The sequence below is a fragment of the Cebidichthys violaceus genome, unplaced genomic scaffold, assembly GCF_023349555.1.
Source record: "Cebidichthys violaceus isolate CVI_PGR_0920_01 unplaced genomic scaffold, fCebVio1.0.p SCAF_6, whole genome shotgun sequence".
Classification (NCBI taxonomy): domain Eukaryota; kingdom Metazoa; phylum Chordata; class Actinopteri; order Perciformes; family Stichaeidae; genus Cebidichthys; species Cebidichthys violaceus.
Window position 1 is genome coordinate 9,579,425 of NW_027176816.1, and position 25,980 is coordinate 9,605,404.

A 25,980-nucleotide genomic window follows, 5' to 3' on the forward strand; every position below is an offset into this window, starting at 1 on the left:
TAATTAGAAAGGTTCAGGTAACCTTCACATTCTCTGTTTATCTGTCTCTGTCTCTATTTTTACGAGTTTATCTTTGTTTTTAAAGCTCCAGATTAATAAAATAATAATGTTCTGTACACACGAACATGCACAGACATATAAACTGCACATTACCACATACGTCCACACAAACACAAAGAGACACAGGCAGGCAGGAAAAAGACATTCTCCCATGTTATTCTTTCCTCTACTCGGTCATTTAGAATAACAGCGTGGAGTGAGAAGCTAAGCACGATGACGACATTAGATCTCAAAACAGTGTTGAATTGTTGAAGTGTCGAACACGCCGGGATGTCTTTACTTTGGAAAGTCTCCGGAGTCGCTTGGGTGATTTTTGCTCATTTTCTCCACCACTGTCATTGGGAGCAAGAGTCTCGTCTGCATGAGACAACAAGGAGGTTTTGACAGAGTCAAGATTTGTAGAGTTGTACTTGTGCGTGCGTGTGTGCGTGCACACATCCGCACTTCTTTATCCACATTTCTGTCTGTTATTCATCTTGGGCACCGGCCTGCCCTCCACATAATTCTAAATCTGTCAACTAAAACAGGATCTCACCAGGAGTTTGGTGTAATAACTTAATTTAGTACAAATGCTTGTGTCATGACAAATAATAGTTCAAACAGATGTTTCCCAGACATTTCATTCATGAGATATCATTGCCTCATTCAATTTAGTTTGCATAATTCTGTACACCAGTTGCAGTGGTGGTGTATTTCAATGTTTGATCACTGTTGTAAAGAATTTTATTTTTGTCATTTTTGTCATCATCTGAGGTACAGTAACTGTAACATGCATTGTTACTGCCTGAAAAGATGTTTACTGGGAAGTCAAATGTAAAACCGAGTTTTGTCAAAATACAATTTGCTGTGTCAGAAATGTCACTGGCAGATCGAGTGAACAAATGAACAAGCAAACATAAAACACAAATCTATCCTAGTCCTCTCTTTAATCTCACCATAGGGAACAACAACTTGACTATTAGTTTGGTTGTCCAGAAAGAAAGGGAAGTAACTAACTAACCTGCATTATGCACATCTTCTTAATGGTCAGACAATGCATCGCAAGTCATTCTGTCCTAAATAATTGTCACAGGATTCTGTTCTTTGTTACTCTTTCTGGAGAGGAGGGGAGCTGATGTTAGTGCTGGTACGCAGCGGTACCCAGCATGCCACCCGGTGCCACAGAAGGGTGGAAAAGTAAGACTCTTAGGCCTGAGCCTTGTGATACTGAAGTTATGCCAAACAACAGAACAAAAGCATTATCATATTGTATGAGAGTGTGACTGTATGTGCTAATGGCCACCACCTTTACTTGCAGAACATATTAGTGTCTTATCTAGTAGATCACACAATGTTTATTTAACAAGAAAGTCTCACTACAATCTTGTTAATTTTCATGTACGTTTTTATACCACTTCTGTGTATAATTCCCATCATAATGAACCCCTCCATATGCGACTTTGCCTACTGTTATTTTATTGAGCCTGAGTGTTTCTGGTGACAAAGCCTGCTCCCCTCTGCTGGCCAAGAGCTCACAATGCCACTTTCTGAACAAGTTCTAAGTGCTTTTAATGTTGTGCGGCCGGCGTTGTTTATTCAGGGAGGGAGGGAGAGGCAGACGTTCTACTACATTTGTAGAAAAATATACAAGTGTAAAGTTTTAGAGCACACCAGCAAACACACACACACACTTGAAGCATGGCACCTAGCAAACTACTCAAGCCGTACAAATGGTACTTCTTTCCAGCTCTTCTTCCTCTCCTGTGAGGTAGGGGATGCGTGACAGACATCATCATCACTTTCTGTCTTTACACCGCTTTACACATCCTATTTTTTTCTTTTCATCTCTTTACCCTTGTTTTCACACACTAGCACATGTGTTCCCAAGATTGATCACCACAAGGTCTTCTGAGAATCCCTCGCAGAGTCTGCACCCTTGCATACAAACATATTACAATGCTTTTAGATAGCACACTTTGATCTCTTTTTGCATGCCAATGTACTGTCAAGTACAATTGTTGAGCTCCGTGACTCAGACATTATGTGTTTTCATGACAAAACACGGGGCATGTGCTTCAAAATTATACCCAGATCGCAGACTCAATTCTTTTCTTTTGTATTCATTGATTTTTCAACCCCCTCTCTCAATCTTATGTGCCCTTCCCCTCTATTTCTCCTCTCCTTCTTTTCTTTTCGCTCCCTCCTCCTCTTTTCCTGGCCTCCGGGGTCCCAGTGCTGCTAATTCGGCCTTATCAGTGCAGTAATTTAGCTGCCACAGCTTGGGTTTCTGTTGCGCGGCGAGCGGCCCCATTGTCCTGCCCTGCTGTTGCTGAGATAAACCCTCAGATTGAACAAAGTCCGCGCTGACCTTTACAAACTCCCAAATCTCGCTCTGTACACCCCTCCAACAGAGATTCTCTCTGCTTCAAGCTCTTTTCTTAGGGTGGGGGGGGGGGTTTGGGGCCACATCGCGTGGGAGGGGGATGGCGAACGAGTGTGTGTGCATGTGTATGCGAAAGAGTGAGAGTGTGTGGGGTCAGGGTGGATTGAGTGAGCATGAGATGGACAGGGGAGAGGGATTAAGATGGCTGACTGAGCCTGTCTATATTTCCAATGGCACTTTGCTCTGAGAGGGAGGACGAGGAGGAAAAAGTGCACTGCAAGCAAAGCATTCAAGTATGCTTTTTTTCTGTCTCCTTCAGACTGCGAGAGAAGGCCGTTCAACCAGAAATATGATTTCTTTGACATAAAAGAGACAGTCTGTGCCTGAGTTCCTTGTGCTTGCTGTTGATTTCCCTGAAACGGCTCATTCAGAGAATCCCCACAGAAGGACTGTTGAACCCCTCATCTTACCTCCATTGTTATCTATCATGTCCCTCATTCCTTGGCAGAAGGCCCAAGAGGAGTCTGTCGGGATTGTTGCTTTGACACACAGTGAAACGCCAAGAGAGGAACGGTTGAAGCCAAGTGGCTGGGGAGTGGATGGGGTGGGGGTTGATCCTGTGCCGGGGAGGTTTGGGGCACAATGCAACAGGAGTGCCCTCTCCATTGTGAACCACTGTCATCCTTCAGAAGCCACTCGACTCGCTCTCCATGCCGCAAATCCTCTCCGCTCTCTGTTTCAGCCGTATGTCGGTCAGGCAGGGAACCTCATCAAAAGGTCTTGGAGTTGGGGATTGAGACAGGGCGGGTGGAGGGAGGCAGTATGGCGGAGAAGAGGGGAGGAAAATGTTGTTAGTGGAGAGTCAGGGTGGTGGTGTGTGTGTGTGTGTGTGTGTGTGTGTGTGTGTGTGTGTGTGGGCAGGGGCGATGTGTCGAGGGACTGTTGCATACCAGGCCCTTAGTTCAGGTGTGGGCTTCAGAGTCAGTGATGGAAGATTGGAAAGAATCTGCACCAGTCAGTCTGATGGTCAGGGTGGCCCTGTGTTCATCCCACCCTTCATCCCTTCATCCATCCCTCCTCCTTTCCACCTCCCCCGCCCACCACCACCTGCCTGCAAGCCACCACCAGTGTTCCCAGGGAGATGAGCGCCACGGAGAAGAAGGCCCACAAGGGATTAACTTTTCACATGGCTGGGAGTCCTCGTCTCAAAAGACCTGACAACCCCAGACGGCTTGATTAAAAAAGAAAAGAAGAGAAGAGGAAAAGAGGGAGGGAGGGCACTGGAGGAGGAGAAGAGGGGGAATTCTTCACATGATGGCCCTGAGAGAGGGATTTTGGATATTGGGTGTCTTTTTTTCCCTTCGTCCAAAGCCCCCATGTCTTGGTTGAGAATGAGCAAATTGTTCTTCCTGTTCTCTCGGCAGTCCCTGTGTTGCCCTGCCTGAAGATGTGGGTGGGCACCAGCACACATTGTTGACTCCTCACAGGAAACCTAGAGATGTCCCTAAGTTTAAAAGAAAAAAAAGAAATAATAGTGGAAGTGATCTCTTTTTTTTTTTTCTTCGGACACCAAACCCATCAATAAATCAAAATATTCATTCATCAATTCCAATTTTGTACTATGATTGAATAATATCATGGTGTATTATTTATTATTCTGTCATTAATGCGTCATAAAAAGCCCTCCGTTGTTCTGTGTGTGTCCGCATTGCACTACAGTCAAGAAAGACATTGGCAGAGAGACTCTGCGAACCGTTGCCGGCTTAAAGTTCTAGTGTTCAAGTGGCAAGGCGCCCTATTTCCCCTCACTCTATCTCAGATAAATTGGGCCTCTCAGGTTTGTCTGTGAGAAAGAGAGGACAAAAATCAAAACAAACGCTCCCACTGAAGTGAAGATGGGAGTAGGGGTTAGCTTTCCTCTCTGGCTAACGGATCAGCAACTCAACCTAGCGGGACAGCGGGCCACTTAATACCTCCCATCTTGTCCAGGTAACAGAGTGGCCCGACAGGGGGGGTCAGGGAAGGTAGCAGGGTATCGCCTTACAGATCACCGCTCACCCTCTGGCTTCCTCCACATGGCTCACTTACCCTCTTCTCATCTCCGCTGATGGGACACACTCACCTTCTCTTCCCACACCCCTCAGAGAGGATACAAACATCCATTGAAAAGGTTTTCGTGGATGTTTACGCCCAGTTTCTCTCTAAAGGTGCGCTGAGATGAACCAAAATCTATAGAAATGCTAACCAACAACATACCCTGGATTTCTAAGTTTTGCTGCAATTGCAAGATTTATTTCAAATAAGCAAACACCAGAATCAGGTATTTAATGTTCAGTTAGTTCATTTGAGTTCATCTTTATTGATTTCAATGGAGATATTGGCTTAAGGTGAGAAGAAGGCAATAGGTATAAAACATGGAAAGATAAAGACAATGAAAGTAACAAAGAGGGATGGAGTTAGAGGAGAAAGATCAGTACAGGTGCAGAGAAAGTGCATCTGAAGAAACTCATGTTTGGTTGACAATTACAATAGTAAAAGGAAATACGAAAGCATAAATACAACCACACACACACACACACACACACACACACACACACACACACACACACACGTCTGTTTAGTAACTTCTGCTGTCAACACTAGAAGTGCAAAGAACAAAAAATGCCATATCCAAGGGGTGACTAACAGTCAATTAACCCCAATATCAGCCCAGATTTCTCATTAATCATGCTGCTTACCGACCATATGGCCCCAGACTCCAAGGAGGCTCTGAACGTATTTGCTGTGCACTTGACCTTGCTTATGGACCCAGGGGAACGCAGGAGTTTAGTTCTGTCCTCCAGGATGTTGTGGGCCTTCTTCCTGGTCTGCTGGATAAATAGATGATGTTACAGAAAGATAAACAGAGCTCCAGTAATCTTACAATGACCCACAGGTGGTTTGTGTTCTTCACTTAAAGAAACACAAATCAACATAGAATGAATAAGAAACACAACACCCAGTAGACATCAAGTGAAGGTTAAGAAAGACTGTTAAACTATAATATATCAGCTCGCAACTCGCAAAGCCGACAGTGTCAAGTTGTGCTGAAACGATTAGCCAATTGATTATTTATTAGTTTATCTATAGAAAATCAACAATTGTGACAATGGATTACATTATATTAGGAAAACATGCCAAACATTTTGTGATTACAGCCTCTCAAATGTCGAGATTTGCTACTCGTCTCTGTTGTAAATTATTAATAATTTCATATATTTGGGTGTTAGGCTATTTGTTGGACAAAACAGTTTTAAGATGTCACCTTGTGCTCGGGGAAATCATCTACAAATGACTATTTCCCTGACATTTTGTAGACTTACCAAATTAATGGTAAACAGGCCGCACTTTTATTGCATTGTTTTACCTTAATGGTGCTTTACAACTATTTTACCTGGAAAACAAAAATGTTAGTTGCAGCCCTTGTGTCGAGATGAAAAGGTAAGAGATGAATGAAACCCATGTTGTGAACTTGTGGAGATGCTAAGGGTATCCACCAATTAGGAATAACACACACACACACACACACACACACACACACACACACACACACACACACACACACACACACACACACACACACACACTCTATGGCATTTATTAATGTTGTATAAGAACTTTGTCTCTGTGGAGTTTTGGTACATACATAAGTGACGTGAAAAACTTTGGTCTAATCCATAAAGACAGGTTGTGGAAGTGATCCAAATTTAAAAGCACATCACGTTTCACAGCAGGCTGCACAGTGTATTAATGTGAAAAAAGTAACAAAAAGTATGGAAAGTATGTGATCCCTAATAATAATCACTCAAAGCTTGGACCCCTGCTATTCCTGAAGTGACAAAAGTGACAGAACTGATATGATATACTGACTTGTATTCTTCTGACCCTCGCACTAAATCAGTATCCAATCAGTATTTCTTTGTCTGAGTACTCCTTCCCTGCAGCACAGCTATCATTAAGTGACTCATTTAGGCCACTACAGGTAGGCCCACATCATAGCCTGCTGGTGGCTTTTAACGGGGAATGGAGTTCTTTCTACCCCTATAGTTTGGCACTGCATTAGTGCCAGAAGACCCAGCAGTGAGCCTTTAACCTGGGGACGACAGGGCCATGATTATGTTCACCGCAGGGTAGACATGGCCAGAGGACACTCAGCTATACACACAAAGGGACGCATGTATAATGAATAATGTGGACACCGGGGCAATTATCAGCCTATATTTTTCACAAGTCAGTTAGATTTTCTGTCATTATTGATGGCAGAGGCGTTTCAATTCAAATTTGACATTTTAATGAATTTTATTTTTTGTTGTTTTGCTGTGTTCCAGTGAGGTATTGTTTGATGATACTTGTTTTCTCTAAACATTAAGGGTGAACTAGTGTGTTGATGTGACCACCTTTGTTAGTAACAGGATTTAACTTTTTTCTCTTTACAGGGCTGATTCAACATAAATTCTCACTGGAGGTAAATTCAATTATTTTTGTGGTGCTCGCAGAATTACGAGGTATAATTTTTAACTTCAATAAAAACGTCTCTTTCTAGAAATAGTGTTTAGGTTCAGTAGAAAGGAATACCAATGGAAACGTATTCAGCTTTTTTGCCCTTTATACTGAAAAAGATAATACTCATACTAAGCTGTTTACAGGGCTAATAGCCCTCTTTCATTCCTCCAACCACCTTCTTGGTGTGTGATATCTGCGCATATCAAAAAAACCTATTGATATTCAAGTATTTCATAATGTTTAGGTGCGTTTCTCCTTCCGGGTGTTTCTCCTACATAGGTGCATGGAAGCACATATACACATATAAAATGTTGGGTTCACACAAAATAGGCACACTTATTCTGCCTGTCCCTTTTCTCTCCTCTACACTGTATCAGCTCTACAGTTACCATGTTTACTGTCTCTATTCACTTACTGACTCTTTCTCTCACTGTCTCTTTTGCACACACACGCACACACACACACACACACACACACACACACACACACACACACACACACACACACACAGGATCCAGTCGTATTTCAAGATAATTCTCGCTCCTCTGGTCTCAGTATCCTGAGCCACTAGACACTGAATGGACCACAGGGAAAGCTGATCTCACAGACACATATTCACACACACACACACACACACACATACACGTGCGCGCGCGCACACACACACACACACACACACACACACACACACACACACACACAACTGCGTGTGGTCCCACCATTTCAATCCTCACCGTATTTTCTAATGCTTCATAAGGTCTGAAGGTCAGGGTTTGGGACTTAAGGCTAATCTTTTAAATTCCTCACTGTTTTCAGTCCCTTTTGTCTCATCAGAAGTCACCTGCCCACCTTTATCGCTTTCACTTCTACTGTTTCTTTTGTTTGCAAGATTTTGCCTCTGTGTGACTGCAAAAGGTTAAGTTGTTTTCGTTCCCATCTTCCTCTCTTTCTATTTTCTTCTTTCTTTTCCTTTCCTCCCTTTGCATAATTCAAATCAGAATCCCCATGTGAGCACCTTGCTCTTGACCTAGCTTAGAAAGCTCCTGATTGCTTTAATAGCAGTCCTTGGACCTGGAAGGTGGGCGTCTTTAAGGAACTCTGGTGAGAACGGTGTGCGTATGTGTGTATGTGCAGTGTGTGGACAGCCGAAGGGTGGTTGATTAGAACTGACCTCAAGAGTGTCAGGAGAAAAAGAATCACAAATATGCAAAGTGGATGTGTGTGCTTGCATAATTGGGGCAGAGAGGAGTGCAGAGAGGTCAAGTAGAACAAATGGTCAGCGGAGTGATTTCAAAGTCTATAAAAAAACACACACTAGATATATATGTCTAAGGAGCACTGGTCACTTTCAGGTTAGAGAAGTGAGGCTGTGATGGAAGAATGTCCAGTCCCTATCAGGGATAGCAAACCTCTGGTTTGCAGTAAAAAGCTTGCAGATGGAAATGGGTGTATGCGCATGACACATCTCAGCATCACTGAGAAAGCGCTTACGTGCTCCGTCTGCTTACCCTTGGCAAGTAAGATTTAAAATATCAGTTGGCACACACAGAAGTATAAATGCAAGCCGCCGTGTTTTGCCGATGAGGCCCAAATGTGCACAAGGCTAAGTCCTTCAACAGTGGGATTGCCCTAGCATTAGCCAAAGTCAGGAGCTCCAAAGTAAGGGCAGCTAAGGTTGGGGTGAGGCCTGGCAAACCCAAAGATTGAGTCTGAATTAGGCCCACCATTCAGAGCTACTGAAAGGAGTTCCTGAGCCTCCTATTCTCTACCAGCAAATTGGGAGGAAATCTGGCTATTGTGCAGAGTTTTGAAGAGGCTGGTGGTAGGGAGGGGGGTGCACACTGTGCTTACCTATAGATGAGAGTGGAGACAAAGGATCCCGGGACATCCAGGAGAGGCTTTGAAATCCCTCTTGGCTGGAGACGGAGACGGCCTGGAGTAGCTCCTGGTGAAGAAAAGGTCAACAGTGCCCCGTCAGCATAGACACCGAATGGAAGGGGGTTTAACTTGACTATGTGGAAGAGATGGAAAAGATGGGAAAGATTAGAATTAGATTTCCATCATTTGGAAAGAGTTATGATACTTTACAAAGAGTACTAAAAGTATGGTAGTTTTGGTATTTTTAACATGTGTTGTAGCAGATTTTAAAGTGATACTCCAACCCCAAAACTGTTTTTTAATATTAAACATCCACTGTAGGCTGGTGAAAGTTGTCACTTCCCTCCTGTTGAAAAAAAGTGAAAAAAAAAAAAATCATAAGATCCATAGAAACTTCTCACACCACCATGATCCACTTTTTGGCTCAAACTATGAACTTTTGACATTGATGACATCACGGCCTCTCCTCATGCCCCGTAGGCTTTTTTTCTTATTTCAAATTGTGTTCTGTCAGAGTTATATAAGAGAGTTTCAATTTACATTTTCAGAATGTAGCCAACCATAGCAGGTGTTTCACAGCAAGTTAAGTGCATATGATATAAATAGACTTCAGCAGCGAGGTCCATGCTCTGTGGAGTTTGGACTACTGCTGTTTTCCCTTTCCACGAAGCAGCTGAGCTTCTTAAATGTGTGTGACAAAGTGACAACAAAGCAACTCCTAATGATGATGATGATGATGATGATAATGCCAGTCTTTTTGGAGCACTTTGATGGATGAGGATTGATGTGACCTACATTGAATTGTGTGCGCGCCTACATGCGTTTTTTGTGTATGAGAAAAGACAGACAATCCCTCAGGCTAAATAGTCAGGGTATCACAAACGTACATTTTTTGTCGGGCGGTGTTTGACTGAAGCCACCCTCTTCCTGATCAGCAGTGCAGCCCGGGGCTCTTCCGGAGTCTCTCACCCCTATGAGAGTCCAACTCCCCCCCTGTCTGGCCTACTATACCAATGCCACCCCTCTCTTCTTATTTTCTCTCTGTGTGTCTTTCTCTCTCTCATTAATCAATGTCAAGCCGTTCAACAACAAGGCCGGCATTCTTTCCCTGCCTGCCTTCTTGGTTCCTTGTATATGTCATTGTGCCCTGACCCTCCCCTCTACCAACTCAGCGGCCACCACCATCCTTTCACATGGCCGCAGATCCGAAACCCGGGCCCACACTGCCAACATGAAAGGTTGTTCAGAAGAGGAAAAAAAAAAGTGAGGAGGAGGCATTTCTCTCACTTCTATCTTTTCTTCCTCTCTTTTCCTGCCTTCCTCGGGCCAGGGGGAGAAAGGGATTCCATAGTCACTTACATAATTCATGGGACACACAAGAGAAAACGGGCCATTGAGTAGTAAAAAAAAGTTTGGATGGAGCAGTCATGGGGGGTGGAGGGACATGTATGCCAGTCTTTGTGCCCCCGGACCCATCTTCTCTGCCTCTCTTCATTCATCACCACTCCCCACACACACAGTCATTGTCCCATGCTCGTCATTAACCTCTGGTGTAAGTCGGCCGCCTCTCTTCCTATCAAGACGTGTCTCCATGGGAAAGAAATCATTTCATCATGCCTTGGCAAACCGGGTTTCATGGCCCCTTTTTTTTGCTGATGTTGACATTTTGATGGACACCGCAGATGCAAAAGTCGTTAACCAGAGCGTGCTGTAGCTATCAAGGCGGAGACAGGGAGAGGCAGGGCTTTGCTAAGATGAAATTAAACTTGATTGTGGTGAGGTGATGCTGACGTTAGCCATAAGGACTCTCAAACATGTTCACATGATATTCACACATGTAAGACATGCGCGGACATTAACATCAGCACCTTCAGCATTTCTGAACGTCCCATGGGCACTTGACAGTTTACCGTTACTCTTGGGTGTCCTTCTCATTGTCACATGCTGCATTTGTGCTTTTTTTTTTTTTTCCATTCTGCATTTCCACTATTAACCTGAAAATAAGTAAAGCAAATCACAGACCATGCTATCACTAATACCCTGTTTAAACACTTAACTGTCCACGTTTACATTGAATAATGAGACCACTTCTCGCATGAGCTCCTCGGCATGCCGTTTGTTTACAAAGAAGCGGATTGTCTCCAAATCAGCAGTCATTTTGGGGGGGGAGCATGTGCTTAGAAATCCTTTCTCTCTCTACGTCCTCCTTCCCCGAGCATCTGTATGTATTTGTTGTACTAATGAACGGAACAAAAGTTTCCGGGGGCCCTGTGGAAAAGGGGGGGGGGGGGGGGGGGGGGGGGTTTGTGAGGGAGAACAGCCGTAGCAATGCTGAAGTAGAGTCCGCTGAGTGGTCAGTCGCCATGAGGTTGACAGTGAGAGAACAGAAGACAGCGAGAGTGATGGAGACTTGACCCGGCAACCTCTTCTCTCCTTTCTCTTGGCTTTTCCTCCAAACCCTACTCAACCCTTCCCTTTAGATGATAGATGACCCTCCCTCTCATTCATGTCAAAAGCTCTTGCACCCCCCCCCCCCCCCCCCCCCCCCCAGACCTCCAAAGTCATATGCCTATTGTCTACACATTTACACGTGCACGTCTAGCCAATCTCCTCGTCCACCCAAAGACAATCAGTCTTTTTCATCTGCGCCAGTGGATACAGAGACTCCAACCTCACAACCTTTCATGCAGACCTGCAGACCTTGTCATAGAAACACACATATACAGACACACATGCTCACTGTCACTCCCACTGAGACCTTTACAGGTATGGATATGTAAGGAGTAGGAGAATGAATGGACGGATAGACAGATTGGGAGAAGGGCAGGTAGGAAGGGAGGGAAGGAGGAGTGCAGAATGGACACTGGGCAGTAAATTACTTTGCCAATCAATCTTCCCCCTGGGTACCCTTGATGAAAGCTGTCCAAACTTTCCTTTACTGCTTTAAGTAACCCTCCTACAGTTTGTCAGCAGAGGGCTGGGAAATAGGGTGGACAAACAGGTCGCAAGATTAAATGTTGCTCGGAGGAGAGAGAAAAGGAGAGTGAAGGACGAGTGCAAAGACCATAGGAAGCAGGGAGAGAAAGGTCAAGTTTGGGAGAACATGTGTGGACATGCGTGAAGGGAGAATGGGGCAGAGTTTGGATTAAAGACGAGGTGGACTGTGCTGTGGGGATGGAGAGGGGCGCTCACACAGTATAAACAATTTAACTGTTGAGAAAGGTTTGCACCAAGGAATGCGTTGTATTTCTTCTCACCCTAGGTTCAGTAGCTTCTAACAGACACGGACACAACTAGGCTCATGGTTCTTCATGGGTGGCATGACAGGATGACACGCTGTGATTTAGAACATGTGACACCTCCCAATTACAGCACACTGCAGGGCTAAGGCCACAGGGGATCCGGGGCTGTTTGTGTTTGTGACACACAGAAAAACTTTATGACTAATTTCTTAAAATGTTTCCCTTTTTAGAAACATAGGCAACAAGTGGCGATCTCCCTGACCACGCATGCATGCAACCCATGCATAATACACACAAACATACACACAAAGCCAAATGCACCCGTAGAACGATTTCTTTTTTACACTTGTTATCTGGCAAGTTTGAGAGTGTCTCTGCCCAGAACTGTGAAGAGAGAGTAAGGGCTGTTAGGAATGTTAATTTGGTAATTTGTTGTTTTATATAAGCAAGGGAGGGATGGGGGTGGTGGTGGTGCAGCGAGGGCAGCACACACACTGTGCGTGTTTGGGTCTGTTGGGGGTAAGTTGTGTTGAAGGGCGGGGGTAATGCTGGGTGACAAGGTCTAGCTCAGTGATGCAGATGACTCCCGACCAAGTTATTTTTCTTCGAGAGAATCGGGCAAAAAAACCATGACGGTCGGAGAGCAAGAAGCGCCCCATGCCCATAGAAGGTATAAAGATGTCTCCGATACATAGCTGCCCTCCCCCTCCCCGCCCCCAAGTCTCTTATTCTCAGTCACTCTCTCTCACTCCTAAATCTGGGATGGTGGCCAAGTGCCACCAAGGACACTAAGGCTAATAAATCATCCTCGTTTCAACATCTGCCCATGTCCCAATGGGCTGCCCACCACCCCACCCCTTGTGAAGATGGGTCCTTGGCTTTATTCCTCTTTCAGCATCTCTCCATACTCCCCCATTGACACCCCCTCCCTGACTGACAAAACATCTATTGTCCCATGCCCAAGTGAAGAAGAGACCCTCTTTTCCCCTCTTTGACAAAAGCCGTCTGAAGCCAAGATGGGGACTGCCAGCCGAGATGCCTGGGACCCGGCAGGGGTGCCCCTTCTCCCCTTTCTACTTTTCTCCCGCCTTCTGGTTTAACCATTCCTTGCTCTCGCTCTCTTTTTCACTTTTAATACTCCCCTCCTGTGGGGGTCACTCACTCAGCTCGCCCCCACCCTTTTCATAGTGGTGAACTCTCAGCCTCGCATAAAGACATCAAGTGACAGCAGTGAGAGAAAACAGCCAGATTTGGCAGAAAGAGATATTCGACATGGCTGTCAGTGGCCATTCTGCATGCCTTTTGTTCCCTTGGGTGTAGTTGAAATAGATAAATAAACAGTCATAGGCTGAAAAGCCGGGATCAGGAGCTTGTCGCATTTATTCATATTGAACAGAGAAGAAAAAGAGGCAGAAACCTGCTGCTGCCAATTAAGAAGAATGAGACAAAACTCAATTCACAGTGTTTAGATTTGTTTTCATGGCTGAGGCTAAAACTAAGCTATTCAGTGACTTTATGTGTTTGCTTTAAAGATGGCAGTAGGTCTTTAGCATTGTGGGTGTCTCCATGTGGCAGAGAAGATCTGGGAAGTTGTCTCTGGACTCATCAGTTAAGAAGCACTCTCTCCACGGTTACTCACAAGGCTTCATTTAGTGTGAATGAACAGCCGTTTTTCCCAGCACCTCAAGCTCACCCCCAACAACGGGGAGCACCGCCCATAACTGTGCACGGGCCAGCCTCCGGCCACATTCACAGGACTGTCTGCTTATACAAAGTCACACCACTTTGACTTTTCAAGATACTTTGAAGATGATGCTTGCCAGGAAATTCAACATTGCAAAGATGTGAAGTTTGTGTTCATTTTCTAGCTAGAGTATTTTTCTTTGCAATACTAGGACAAAACAGATAAATGAATGCATACATATACATACACATGCTCCTTTTTATATAATTCATACATTGCAGCTATGAAATAACAAAATATTTTTTGACATTATTTGCAAGAACGTCACTTTTTTTTCTCAAAGAAGAAACATAACTCATCAATGAAGGGTTAAGAAAGTGGTGTTCATAATTATTACATCAAGAAATGCTATTTGGTCTCACTTTTCAGTGTTTACTGGCGGGTCTCAAACCTTAACTTTATGCAAATGTTTTCATTTTACCGAAACTACTCAAGCAGGAGAGAACATTTACCAACAAGGCCCTGTGATGAATTAGTCAATTAGTGTTAGTGGCATTTTTTGTTTCATATTTTATTCTGAATTATGTAGATGGAGGCACTGTAATTAATTATTATTATTTATTTTTTTTGCAGTTGGGTCATTATGCGTGGAAATATATTTGCCTCTAATTCAGAGCTTTGAGTGTTTGCTCATTAAAAATGGCATAGGGTTTCAGGATGGGAATACAACTCCACAAAGGGTTCTTGAGATAAATTGCACACTGTATTCCAGTATCCACTATTCACAAAATATGTTTTGGTCTTTGCAATTTCATAAATTCATATCAAATATCATGAATAGAAATATTCTGTAATCGGATTTTCCGCTTCTGGGCAGACCGCATTCCTTCACAGCTCTTCTCTTCCACTGCAAAACATTTAGATTTCCAATTAGCCCCTGAGAAGAATGGCTAATTTACCACAGCGAGCAGGCGCCTGATGTCTCAATCTGCCGGGTGTCAGCACTGTGAAAAGGAGAACTCTCATGTAGGTACACACATGCTTATAGAGACACACAAGCCCATGAAAGTAAGCATGCTGTACTGAGTTTGAGTGGCGAGAGCAGATCTAATCCAGCATGGGGAGTAGAAGAAAAAGTAATTTTTTAATAAATGAATGCAACACAAATAAGGGAGCACTTTCAAAAAAGAAAAAAAGAAAAATCAGTGAAGAGGGGTCTTATTGAGGCACTAGAGCGGCAGGACAGGCAGCGGTTCAGCAGTGGCCCCAGATTGACTCGTCTGTGAGTGTACAGCCAGCCAGCTCCTCCACACAACACCCACATTGTCCACTGTGCCAAGGAGCCGGAGCAGCGCTCCACTCCTCAGGGGGCTGCCTGAGACGAACACATTATAGATACATGTTAGCCTTGGCCCGACCTTCTGTATGCTGTGTGGAGCACTCAGCGGAAAGAGACAGAGGAAGGAGGGAGGAGATGAAAAATGAAATGCACATGGAAGTTATTGAATGCTCCAGAAAGGATAAGCCTGTCCGACAGCTTAACAGCCTCCAAAAAGTCTTAAAAACTCTTATAAAGAGAGCATTCTTATCACTCGTGCATCTACTGAATTAAAAATGCTGTGAAACAAGATACACTGTATCTAGACTGTGGGTGAGAAGAGATAAAGAGAGAGAGATGCTATTTGGTGAGACAAGATGTTTGAAATAATCCATTGGCTTCATAAACTAGTGGTTTTGGCTTTGGTTATCTGTCAAAATCAGCTCACTAGATCATCCGTCTTTTTCTTTGTGCCGTATGAGGCCCCCTGCTTGTCCCGATGGGAAACCTGAAAGCTGCAGTGCTATCGTGCTGTGTAATGGTCACTAGCAAGCGGCCAAGCTCCCTCCCTCGGCCCTGATAGGGAGAGAGAAAGAGAGATTCCTGTCTGGCTCCCAAAACCCAAACAACATTAGTGTCACTGTCCTATTTCTCTCGCTCTCCCTTTTCCCAGCCTGCTGTTAAACACACACAGTTCCCTACAAAATGTTGTTTCAGCTTCTATCTCTCCACTGTCATTAACCAGAGGCAGGTTGACTGACTGTCTACGTGTCTGCAGCCAGTCCCTCATTCACTTAAGGCCCATCAGCGGCCACAGTCTTTATCTTGCCCAGGGAAGCCCTGTGATAACACTGTTAACAACAGCAATGTGTGGCGCGAGGGAGCCACTGGAGCTGCCACTGTCAGGGTGAGTAAGTGAGGTCAAGGGCTTTTAGTATCTGGTGACGTTTGCACCAAATGTGCTCCAGCTCAACTTCATGCTCCCCACACTCCCTGTCTCTCTCTTTTTCTCTCTGTTCAAACTCTTCTCCATCTTTTAGTTTTCCGAGCCCTTCCACTGTTCTCTGCTATCCAATGTTAACAGTTTGAGGGGAAAAGAAAAGAAAAAAAGAAATCTCGACTGAGCTCGGCAGGACTGAGCAGGGCCTTCTCTCCCCACATGCCTTAGGGAAAACACTGGTGTTATTTTAGAAATCACACTGTTAAAGATTAATGTGGGCCTGGAGGAGTGTGTCATCGTTCCTTAACGACAGAGCCGAGACGCTGAATAAAGCCGGCACTGTGTTCTATCCCACAGCCCAAGGACAGATAAGTTTCCTCTCACCAAGCTCGCCCCTCTCCCTCCCTCCTCCTTTGTCCAATAACTCTCTCCCTAAGTCATCTATTGCAACCACAGGGGCCGGAATGAGAAGAGATGTAATGAGTGAACTCCTCCGAAAATCAGTTTCTTCCCTCATCTTAGTTTGTTTGGTCATCACCTTTCTATTTTGTTATTGAAATAGACTAAGTCGTGGGCGAAGAATAGCTTATGTTCTGGCTTTACAGATATAAAAACAACGAAAAAAGGGTTGAGAGGGTGTTCGCAAACATTTTCCATGCTGATTGCTCTCGTTAGATGACTAATGGAAAGTCCCGGCAACTCCCCCAATAAAGTCATCTGTCATCATCCCATGGACTGGCCAGACAGACAGACAGCTATAAACCAGGGTTCAGAGACCACTGCAGAGCATCCGATCGGTACATGTCATACCTTTGTTATTCTAACAGCCAGGATGATGATGATAGCTCTACATTAAAAACTGGTATCACTGACACCAATGAAGATAATAATGATAAGAGTATTAACAGTTGGGGATGACGACGATAAAGACCTGTGAAGTTTGATGAGTCTCAAGTCTGAGGTGTGCAAATGGGACTTAGTATTCCTTGCTGAAGGTTTTTGCTGATAACGGAAGCGCTCGATAAGCCGGGGAACATCAATCTTAGTGACAGAGATAGTCTCTGCTTCACACTAACAGGGTTGTAAAGGGCCTTCACCTTATATGGCCCGGCTAATAAACTCATTTGTGATGAGCCCGAAGGTCAACTGAATGGATATTTGCATTAACCTGCATGTTAGAGGTGGGTTTTGTCTTTGACAAAGTATAGAGCATTTGGCAGTCTGACACAACTGATGGAGGGCTCCAAATTATGATCTTTGGTATTTGGTAGATGTAACAGCACTTGGTTTAAAAGTCATAAGTGAGATTGAACTTTGGAATGACATGAGGTATCTGTCAAAAATTAAAATTCTACTTGGCAGTGTCTTGCACCACAAAGTCCACTGTTGTACACACTTTTTTCCATTCAGTGCCCCAAGAAAGCCGGCAGCATCATATCATCGCTTTTGCAACATCATTACCACGCTGTCTTTTGAAGTCTGAGACCATCCCTGAAATTATCAAAGCAAGTGACACTTAAACTCATCTTGGGTTTTGATGGCAAAAACATCAGACAATGGCCTTTGTACAAGGGAGTGTGACAGCTACATTATCTCCACTCAATTATATCTTCTCTGAAGAGTCCTCAAGGTCAAACCATAAAGACTGATGACAGAGACTCAAAAATTACACAATTACACACTAATACAGCTACATCTTACAAAGATGTAGCTGTATTATTGTCAAGCGGTAGTTGATGAGATGTCTCACAGCGCTGCTTTCATCCCAGACACTAACAATAGCTGGTCTTTGAGTAAACAGGACAGTAGTGAATCAAACGATTACAATGTTCTGGGACATTGTAGCCATCTAATCAATTTCATTAGCTGCATAAATCATGACAGCTTGACATTTATTGTGGAGGTGATGGGTTTATCCTGTGGACTTGGAGACAGCTCTGGTGGTGATAAATGTTGCTATCTCTTGAGAGCAAGGATAAATAGAGTGTGTGTGTGTGTGTGTGTGTGTGTGTGTGTGTGTGTGTGTGTGTGTGTGTGTGTGTGTGTGTGTGTGTGAGTGGTTGTACAGAAAGACAGAGGGAGGGTTACAAAGAAAAAAAACTGAACATACGTTACTGGAGGTTATTGTGCAGCAACACATGTTAGACTGAGCAATTCAATGAGGGCAGAATGGTGGACGATTCATTTGCACAATGGGCTCAATCAATCATTTCTCATTGTTACTTTGGTGTTTCGCATTGTTGCTGCTTTTCAAATGTCCTTTAGAGTTTGTAATTTTGTTTTGGTTGTCAACTGGGACAATTCAGAAAAGTCGTTATTCCTTTGTCTGAAAGACTGTTAAAGCTTTCATGGTATTATTTAGAAAGTATTACATTCTTAATGGCTGGTAGAAGAACCAAATCTGAAAATAACCAGTCAACACAATATAGGGGCCATTATATGCATTTGGCAATAGTTTTTGCCTAAACCCTATGCAAGAATGTGTTCCTGGCCACCATAGTGAAAGAAACCATGTGTAGCCAGTATGTCCAGACAGTATCTTTTGGCTGTAGCAGCTGGCCTAACTGCTCTGGTCTTTATATGTTTCCACTGTGCAAATAATCTGATTGGCCACCAGAAGAAATCACAAGGATAACCAGTGCACTAGTTACAGTCCATTTGTTAAACACAAATCCCTCTTGTGTATTATCTCCACATCATACTCAAAATGATATACATGCTAATAGCAGCCATTACAGCTATTAAGCTGCCGTTATTATTTATATCGTGTACGTGCCTCAGTTACTTGCGTTTGAAGTAAACCCTTTGACTTCACTTGTTGATGGCATTGTAGAATGCCAAAACAAATAATGAGGAAACACACAAAAAGGAAGGACGGCATCACGTTAAACAGATGCAGGTTTCAGTATATCTCAGTCATTTAATTTACATGTTTGTTGTGGTTAATAAAAGAGTGTGTGTTCAAATTTATTGGTGCAATAAAACCAGCTAAAATCACAGACTGCCTACCTGACAGAGTGTGTTATGAACACTAGGATCTGTGCACTCTTTCCTTAGCACACGCCATACTATTCACCTCTGTCCTGCTGATGACCTAACATCTAAGCTCTACATCTTCCCTGTAAACACAGAGGCCATTCCCATACAAAAAGACCATTGAGAGAGTGAAGATAGGCTAATGACCTAAGTGGATACATTGAGTGTACAGAAGACAGAGGACCTGTTGGAGGTGTTTGATCTGCATAACTGTTACTACTATAATTATGTTATGGTTCTAGTATGTGTATAATTTGCCTCTATTTGGTGCATCAGATCAAATCCGAGTACCCTACTGCACACAAACAAAAAACACACTCGTACCACTGAGCAGGAAATCCATGGTCAGGCCTTGTTTATTTATCTGCTGTAGAGATCTCGTCAGGGAGGCAACTGGTGTGGCTTTGGCCTTCTCAAGCATCATCATCATCATCGTGTGTAGGGCTTGACCTTGGTATAAACCCTCTGAGCCCTAAAGAAAGCCCTCGCTTGTCCCACGCACTGACCCATGTATACATGCACTTAGCCTCCAAGTCACTGGAGACTTTTCAGTTCTATGTTTGGGCCTGCGCCCAAACTCCTAGTATATGTGTGTATATGTGTTGGACAAAATTGAAGAAAAGCCACAGGATGGATTTGCAGGGGGATGCCTGACCGACTAAGACACACAACTGCAAAAATGTCTTTCTCCTCATTTCCCTGCACTCTGTCTATCCTCTGTCCACATGCAGTCTTCTTGTTTGAGCCAGATTGTCCTTCCTGTACATATATTGGATTTGAAGAAAGCGGGAGAGTGGAGTAATGTAAAGCTACCAAAACCCCTCTGTTTATGTTGAAATATGCAAACGGTGTAAATATTTAGCCGGACCCCGACAAACGATATGCAATTTACTCGCCAGTTATCCGTCGTCACGTGACAATATCTCAGTGGCTGCTGTCCAGAAAAGCCCCTGATGCGATGAGAGATACCCCTCTCTGTGTTTCCGTGTCTTTTTCTACCTAAAGGAATTCCTGGTTTGAATTAGGAACTCATATTGGCAGTAGACAGAGGGACAGACAGTGTGGTCTGGTGTATGTTTCTAAATACACAAATTCAGTTTACAAGGGGAAATGGAGATATGAAACATATGACATTGCTGAGCTGAAAAGCCAAAATCGAATTTATGTAGTGCATAAATGTAAACATTCATATATGCATAGGCTGCGCTGGCATCTGAGGTATGTGAAATGAAAAGTATCCGTGGCATGACCTTTGATTCAATCTATATGCCCTCAAGTCAAGACCCTAAATCTTTCTCCTACAACCCCCCTGCTTGCTCAGAGGCAATATGTGTCATCAGAAGAATAGGAGATCATTAGAAATAAGGCAATATTATTTTTCTTCCTGCTGCCACGTATCGATAAACTGCAACCTTTATCAAAATGAAGAGGGAGGAAGTGATATATCATTATCTGAAATGTATGCCACAGCAGCTGCCGATGCTGTGTCGGCAATCCTCTTAGGCCAAAAGGTAGGGTTATTTATTGGGCCTCAACCCTGCGGCTGTCACAGCATCTGCTAGCGGAAGATCTATCGGCACGCACTTATTCACTTATGATTATTACTGATCATCTGCCCAAATGACTTATCAATAAAGCGAAGGCCAAGCAGATAATTTATCTGTATGTTTCTGTCGATATCAAGTTCAGAGTCAACGGCCTTAAAAGGATAGGGGGCAGTGGACGTCAGGTGATGGATGGTCATACAAGGCCCCCAATGAAAATATTACCCTTTTAATACATTTGCAGAATCTTGCTCTCTTCCTCCTCCCTCTACCTCCCTTTGCATTCCTCTCACTCTCTTTTTCATGAAAGTGAACTTCTTTCCCAAGGTTTGTTTGCTGACCAAGTGCAAACCTCACCTTGCAACACCACTTTCTTACAGAGAAATGAGTTCAAACGCTGCAACTGTCAAATGTATGAATACAAATATTGAACCCGCTCATTTGTACTAAGCGCATGATGTGTGGCAGCTAGACCGCACATGTCTATTCAAGACCTGTGAATCATACAGGACATTGAAATGATGAGACAAACCTGCCGAGAGTCGATGCAAACCCTGCCAGGATATTTCACTACGACGTTTTCTTCATAAATCACACAAAGACTCTGAGGACACACAGGGTCAATGCTCGTTCTGTAAATATCAGCCGTTTTGTATTTGACAAGTGGCCGTGACTTTCCAGAGTCGCACAATGGTTCTGTGTGTTTGTCTTCCAAATCTAAGCTTTGTGCGCTAAGCCCTATCTCACCAACAGTTCTCAGTTCCGTCACAGGCCGCACCCTGCGTAGACCCATCTGGATGTAGGGTTGGGTAACAGTGTTGGCTTTTCGCGTGGTGTGATAAGTGTCAAGCTAATCTGATCTCTCCTCTTTCTTTCAGACAATGGCATCTCATGCATTCCTTTGGCATCCGTTTCTTTCGCTTTTACCAATGAACTGTATCATTTTCTCACATTAAGCTTTGCAGCAAAATGTCGATGGAGATAAGGCATCAAACAGTGATTATATTCATAATTACCTTCTCAATCAACCAAGACAGAGAAAGAGAGGGAGCAAAAGAGAGAAAATGTCCTATCAGCACTCCCATTGATGTTTGCCTTGGCCAAAGCACCTCAAGTCTTCTGCTCATTAAAGTCATCATGAATATATTTTATCTGATGGACGCCCAGTTTCCTGGTATTTAGCAGTGCAAAGTTCTACCCTGTGTCCTCGTCTCCTGGCTTGCTCTCCCCGCCTCCCTACTTAAGCTCAGTGAGCAACCTCATTGTTGAGGCATGTTTTTAAGAGGTCATAGCTCTGGTCTTGTTTTGGGTCAGCTGTCAAGGCCCCTATCTGTGGGAAGCCTCGAAATAGCCGCATTTTACTCCCTTTTAAAGGACAAGCCATGAGAAAGGACTTGGAACTACAACCAGGCACCATTTAAGTTAATGCTAAAAAGCAGACTAAATCAGACTTGTATCCTTAGTCAAACAATCTCTGATTCTGGCAGGAACGTGTAAAAGGTTTGTTATCAGGGTGTTCAAATGATAGCAAGAGAGCTCAGAAAAAAACACTGGAGACTTGATATCCTCAGTTCTTTTTCTTCCTTTTTTGGAGTAGTGTTGTTTCATTGATTGTAAAGTGTTCCGATCAGATTTGCCACTATCTGGAAGTCAGAGGAGTCAGATCCATTTGTTGAGATTATGTTTGACATGATGGTTAGCTCCTATTTTAAAGGCTCCAGCAATGAGAAATAGAGCCTCCCCTTTCATTTTTCTTTCTTTTTTTCTTCCTTTCTCTCTGACACAAATACACTTTCTCTGCAGTTTATTATTCAACACGACCCACAGTGAAAGACCGCTACCTCTCCCATCTATACGTCAAAAACATCAATAACCTGTCCATGGCATTGCCACCACAATGAAACCCTGTCAACCTGCCAAGAAGCTGCAAAAGTTCCCAATAAATGCGTAGCAAAACTTTCAATTTGTGGCTTTCTTGGTGTGGCTGTTGCAGCCAATGGGTTGTCAGTCAGGGCCCTGGTTCAAAAAGCCCTGAGGTTTGTTTGCTGCTCGTTCTTTTTGGAAACTTGCGGCTTTGTGACATCCGCAGCCATCCATTGAGCCGTGTTGCTGTATTGCCTCATATTATCCAGAGTTGAGGAGAATTGTTTTTGGCGACAGAAAGCTAACATTTTCCTACGTGGGGCCCTCTTCTCCTCGTGCCTCAGGATGATGATGATGAGGAGCAAGCTTTCTGAGGTCTTCCTCTAGTTGCTATGGCTACTTAGCCCTCTCATTGGTGTGACTAGAAGTCATGATGCATGGGTCATTCTATGACTTGAGCTGTACACGCAAAACCACCACATATCCTTCATGGGTCCCTATACAGAAAACACCTTTCTGTTGTTTTTTTTCATGTTAAATGAGAATCTGGAAATAAACTGAGCAGGATCCTGCTCCGTCATGTGTTTCAGGCCGTGACAGGTCTTGTGAAAACAATGAGGCAGTCCACTCACCGAGTGTCTCTCCCCATGTCTTGTTTTCTTTGTCCGCTTGGTCATCATGGCATGTCAATATGAATGCTGCTAAGGTGGTGTTGAAAAACTCCTGACTCTGTCCAATAACAAAAGCTATGAAACACTAATAATGGTGGGGTTTTCCCTCCTGCCTAGTGTGAAAGCACACATCACGGACATGGTGAGATACACACATACACTCACACACATTCACACTTACACAAACACACACATTTACACTCACCCCTAATGAGGGTCTGGACAGCTCTCGGTGGAAGGATTCTGCAGGTGGCTGCACTTTCATCAAGCCACGACTGAATTTGTTTATGTTTGAGGTCATATGGGCCAGAGAGAGAAGTTTGTGTGCCCAGACCCACACACTTGCACACACTTTCTAATTACCCTCGCTCCAGTGTTTTCTCTTTTCCATAAGACATATTGACATGTCAGCATTCTGCAGGGTAGATACAGAACAAATGGACAATTTTACCTCTCTCTGTGTAGTGGAAAATCTATCCCTCTCAACATAGGCCAGTCTCTATTTGGACCTGTCTCACCGACCCAGAGTAAAAGTCACTTTGAGATGACTGTGACACGTGCAATAAATCATAGCGCCGCCAGTCAGTGGCCAATCACATTTTCCTTCCCTAATTAATAGCTTATTTATTTGCTTGGCGGGGTCTTGCTGCAAGGCTATGCTATTTTGTGTGTTTTTGTCTGGTATGTGTGTGTGTTTGTGCAAGCAATACAGTATGCCAGTGTTGAAAGAGCATCTCCACCTGCCTCTGTGTTGTTATTGTCATCATTGCACAAGCCCTTTTGTCGCCATTGGAAACCCCGATCGTTTTTTTTTTTTTTAAATTAAAAAAAGTAATTGGCTAACTTTTTAACAGACAATAGCAATTTGGATTACAATTACATAGAATGTAAAGCCAGGAAGCTTTATAATTAGCACTTTCCTGACAGTCAGCTCAGCGGTTCTGTACCCAAAACTGAGGTTTGGACGATAGAAAGCCCACACCCTCCCGACCCCCCACCTGAAGATAAAAGACATTAAGGCATCAGTAAACCACTCATGTCTGCTTGTATGTCTTCTACAGTTTAGGTTACTCTTGCAAAATTTGATACACACACATATTTACACTTGGCATGTAGCTGAACAGAGCAGGGGGAAAGTCCAGAAATTGTCCTATAGTTGTCGAACGCCTGGTAGCATTTTTAGACGACTCAGCCAAGCTGTTGGTTTTGTAAACTGTTACAGCTGGTCCTGTGCATTAAAGAAATGGGAAGTCCTTCTCTCTCTCTCTCTCTCTCTCTCTCTCTCTCTCTCTTTCTCTCTCTCTCTCTCTCTCTTTTCTCTCTCTCTCTCTCTCTCTCTCTCTCTCTCTCTCTCTCTCTCTCTATCGCCATGTTTAAAGTTTACAAGCACATTTTTTACTTACAGAGTAACTTAATTTGTCATCCTGAAACCCCTTTTGCTCTGCCACACAGATTTAACTTTGAAGGGTTATACTACGTAATCCACAAAATAGATAAGTAAAGAGAAAAGTAAAATAGAGAGTTATACATTTTGAGAAAAAATTATTGTTTTTAGGCGAAATTACCCTTTTATACTAACCATGAACACACACTACGATGTACTATACATTCAAAGAGTCTCATAACAACTGAGAAAAAGCTGACCAGGCTGCTTAGCTTTGTTTATTCATCTGATCAGTCATCATGGTCTGATTTTAATGAAACTTTAATGAAACTGCACCTCACCACTCATCGTTTTGACTGGTAACTGTAGCGCCCTATTTTGAAAGGGTGCACATTTTCAAAATAGGGTGCTACAGTTACCAGTCAAAATTATGTGACAAATTTAATTGGCCGTGAGGGACACGGCGTCTCTTGTTGTTGCATTGTTTGGAACTGATTTCAGGAACAGGATGCTTCTGTAAAGGTTTAGATGATGTGTAAGTAGGCTGAGAACACTGTTGTAAGTATCTGTGGTGTAATTGTTCCCATTTGCTGAGGCTGAGAAACAGATCCCTTGACAGCTTAATGTAGGAAACCACTTCGTACGGCACGCCGGTGCACATATGGCCCATCTGGTTCACTGTTTAGTGAAAGGAGAGAAAGAGAGTTGAGAGTGAACTTCTGTTGAGATAACTGTTTTTCTAATTTCCTGGGGAATAAATAGTCTCACAGAGAAACTTACCGTATGGACACCTTTATCTAGAGGCATATGGGAGAGCACACATTCACAGGCTCATACACACAATTCATAATCACCTCCTGTGAATTGAGGCCTTTTATAGAAAGTGGCATAAAAGAAGTTGCTGTATGCCAGAATTGAAAGAATGGCTCCACAGTTTCCATGGCAGATTCCGCAGCAGATAAATGTCTCTTTGCCAATCACGGTGGGCCATGCTGATTGAGGAAATACAAACTTCAATATGTCAGCTCTAATGTAAAGGCAGCCAGTCTTGTTACAACACCCAAACAACACACCTACTGTGAAAGGGCAGATGGGGAGGATAGGGAGTCTGTGCTGGGGAAGTTTTATAGGCCTAATTTCACTTAAACTCGGTAAGTACCACGCTGATCCTCCACCCCACCTAAAACTGCTCTGAAAACAGTCTGCATCTCTTCTTTGATCCTCAGTTGCCATCAATGGGCTTCAGAGAGGGAGAAAAAGAGACAGAGAGATGGAGAGAGACTCTGGGTTGCCATTATATGTGAAATTCCCCCTCATTGCAGCAGGGCAGCCCCATCTCTTCATCATTCCCCCAATTCCTTAATTTCCTCTGGCAGACACTGGGAGCATTCTACCACCCATCTGCCCCCAGTAAATATTGCTTGAAGGCTTAATTATACACACACACACACACACA

At 43.6% G+C, this 25,980-nt stretch overlaps 1 protein-coding gene across 1 annotated transcript in view; it reads left to right on the forward strand.

The window, feature by feature from the left end:
• The window catches only part of LOC137889095 (histone-lysine N-methyltransferase PRDM16-like), a gene marked incomplete at its 3' end in the record, with an annotated part of 163,271 nt that overhangs the window by 65,239 nt on the left and 72,052 nt on the right, over window positions 1-25,980 (forward strand). The window lies entirely within an intron of this gene.